Below are 3,232 nucleotides of genomic sequence, written 5' to 3'. Positions count from 1 at the left end.
GGGGTTAGATACAGAGTAAAGCTCCCTCTACACTGTCCCCATCAAACAGGGGAGGAATGGTACCGAGGGGGATTACTCTCCAGAGAGCTAGCATGCCTCTGGATGGGCCGAATTGCCTCCCGCTGTGCGAGACGATGACACCAACGGGGTTAGACAGCGGGCAGGCCCCGCTCCTGACCTCGTGGTGACTCTGCGTGTCTCCACGGGCTACAAGCTCCTGTTTGTCCGCCTGGTTTGCGGACCTGTGTGTTTGTGTGTCGTTTATAAATAACGTGGGCGTCGTGCCCAGCGCTGACCCACATCTGCCCCGGCAGCGGACTGGCTGCTACGAATCAGACTGTTTGGTTTGGGGGTTGAGTGTTTTGACTGCTGACCCCGGCCACTTCCCCAGTAAACAGCGGGGCAGACACAGGGATCAGTTGATCTGGACAGCAAGCCCTGTGTGCTCTGTGTGTACAGACAGCACACAGCTCACCCAGGCCTCCTGCTGCATTCTGCAGATACCCAACAGTTCAAAGCTGCACGCAGGTGGGAGAAAAAACGACCAGGGACTTCCCCCCCCCCCCCCCCCCCACTCTCCCTCGGCCCTCTCCCCATCCACCACACCCTCAGATCATGCCCTCTCTCTCTCTCTGTCTCTCTCTCTCTCTCTGTCTCTCTCTCTCGCTGGATCACTCTGTCTGATTGTCTGTCCTTCACTCTCTCTCTCACTCCCTCTCCAAGTCGGTCTCAGTCTGTCCCTGTCTCTCACTCCCCCCCCCCCCCTCTCTCTTTCTCACAGTCTCTGTCACTCCGCCTCTCTCTGTCCCTTCCTGCCCCTCACTTTCTCTCTCCTCTCGCTCTGTCCCTCTGTGTCCCTTTCCCTCTCTCGCTCTCTCTCTAGCTCTCTGTCTCTCTCACTGACTCTCTCTCTCTCTTGACTCTCGCTCGCTCTCTCTCTCTGTGTCTCTCTCCCTCTCTCTGACTCTCTGTCGCTCTCTCTCTGTCTCTCTCTCTCTCTGTCTCTCACTCTCTCTGTCTCTCACTCTCTCTCGCTCTCTGTCTCTCTCCCTCTCTCTCTGACTCTCTCTCTCTGTCTCTCTCTCTGTCTCTCTCTCTCTCTGTCTCTCTCTCTCTGTCTCTCTCTCTCTGTCTCTCTTTCTCGCTGACTCTGTCTCTCTCTCTGACTTTCGCTCTCTCTCTAGCTCTCTGACTCTCTCTCTCTGTCTCTCTCCTTCTATCTCTGACTCTCTCTCTCTGTCTCTATCTCTCTCTCTCTCCTTCTCTGTCTCTCTCTCTGTCTCTGTCTCTCTCGCTCTGTCTGTCTCTCTCTCTGTCCCTCTCACTCTGACTCTCTCTCTGTCCCTCTCTCTCTTTCTGTCTCTCTCTCTCTCTGTCTCTCGCTCTCTCTCTGTCTGTCTGTCTCTATCTGTCTCTCGCTCTGTCTCTGTCTGTCTCTCTCTCTCTCTGTCTCTCTCTCTCTGTCTCTCTCTCTCTGTCCGTCTCTCTCTGTTCCTCTCTCTCTTTCTGTCTCTCTCTCTCTGTCTCTCGCTCTCTCTCTGTCTGTCTGTCTCTGTCTGTCTCTCTCTGTCTGTCCCAATCGCTCTGTCTCTCTCTCTGTCTCTCTCTCTGTCTCTCTCTGTCCTTCTCTCTCTCTCTCTGTCTCTCTCTCTCTCTGTCTGTCTGTCTGTCCCTCTCTCTCTCTCTCTGTCTCTCTCTCTCTCTGACTCTCTCTCTCGGTCTGTCTCTCGCTCTGTCTCTGTCTGTCTCTCTCTGTCTGTCCCTCTCGCTCTGTCTCTCTCTCTGTCCCTCTCGCTCTGACTCTGTCTCTCTCTCTGTGTCTCTCTCTCTCTCTCTCTGTCTCTCGCTCTCTGTCTGTCTCTATCTCGCTCTGTCCCTGTCTGTCTGTCCCTCTCTGTCTCTCTCTCTCTGTCCCTCTCGCTCTGTCTCTCTCTCTCTGTCTCTCTCTCTCTCTGACTCTCTCTCTCGGTCTGTCTCTCGCTCTGTCTCTGTCTGTCTCTCTCTGTCTGTCCCTCTCGCTCTGTCTCTGTCTGTCTCTCTCTGTCTGTCCCTCTCGCTCTGTCTCTCTCTCTGTCCCTCTCGCTCTGACTCTGTCTCTCTCTCTGTGTCTCTCTCTCTCTGTCTCTCGCTCTCTGTCTGTCTGTCTGTCTCTATCTCGCTCTGTCCCTGTCTGTCTGTCCCTCTCTCTCTCTCTCTCTGTCCCTCTCGCTCTGTCTCTCTCTCTCTCTGAACCTTGGCCACCTATATCTTTGCCCTTACAAGGTCGCTGCGGGGGGTTTGTGAGTGATGCACGATCAATTGAACAAAGACAAGAGTTGGATACAACTGAGGCTTTATTGCTCTAAGATGTGGCCTCCCACAACAGCTGGCGAAATGGCTGCTGCACGGAGGACACACAGTTATACTCCGCCTACTGGGCGGAGCCAGCAGGCAGGGACTACCGGCAAACCTGTAGTACAGGTCCTACCTTACATCACCTAATAGAGGTGCAACAGTGATTTACCACATTCACCCCCTGTTAAAATTGAGTCCGGCGGGGGTCGTGGAGAACTAAAAACAGCAATTAATCTATATTTACAGTAGTTGAGCAGAAAATAAAATGTCTTTTGAAGTCCGGTGACAGTTAGAGGTTTAACCGGTCCGGGGCCTTAATGTTCCGCTGGGAGCGACGTAGCGGTGGCGGCGATGTCGGCTTGATGTTCAGTGACTCCGGGAGCGTTCCGAAATCCTCTTCATCCTCGGGCGTGGGCAGGGGGAGGACGGATGGTCCTGGGGGGGCTGCGGCTGGGTGCTCCGGAGGAGTGGAGCCGGGCCGGGAGGGGTGTGTGTGTGTGTGTGGAACCTTCTGTGCCAGGTCCCCGAGGGAGACAGTATCCTGGCGGCCGTCGGGGTACGCCGCGTAGGCACACTGGGGGTTGGCGTGGAGCAATTGCACCCTCTCCGCCAACGGGTCCGCCTTGTGGAGTCGGACGTGCCTACGGAGGAGGACCGGTCCTGGAGCTGCGAGCCAAGTCGGGAGTGACATCCCGGATGTGGACTTCCTGGGGAAGGCAAAAAGACGTTCATGGGGTGTGTTATTAGTGGCGGTGCACAGCAGTGACCGAATGGAGTGGAGTGCATCAGGGAAGACCTCCTGCCAGCGGGAGGCCAGGAGGTTCCTGGACCATAGGGCCAGTTGGGCGGCGCTCCAAACCATCCCATTCTCCCTCTCTACTTGTCCGTTCCCCCGGGG

The sequence above is a fragment of the Scyliorhinus torazame genome, chromosome 5 (assembly GCF_047496885.1).
Source record: "Scyliorhinus torazame isolate Kashiwa2021f chromosome 5, sScyTor2.1, whole genome shotgun sequence".
Classification (NCBI taxonomy): Eukaryota; Metazoa; Chordata; class Chondrichthyes; order Carcharhiniformes; family Scyliorhinidae; genus Scyliorhinus; species Scyliorhinus torazame.
The sequence above is the reverse complement of the archived record's forward strand: the minus strand, read 5'-3'. Positions refer to the sequence as shown.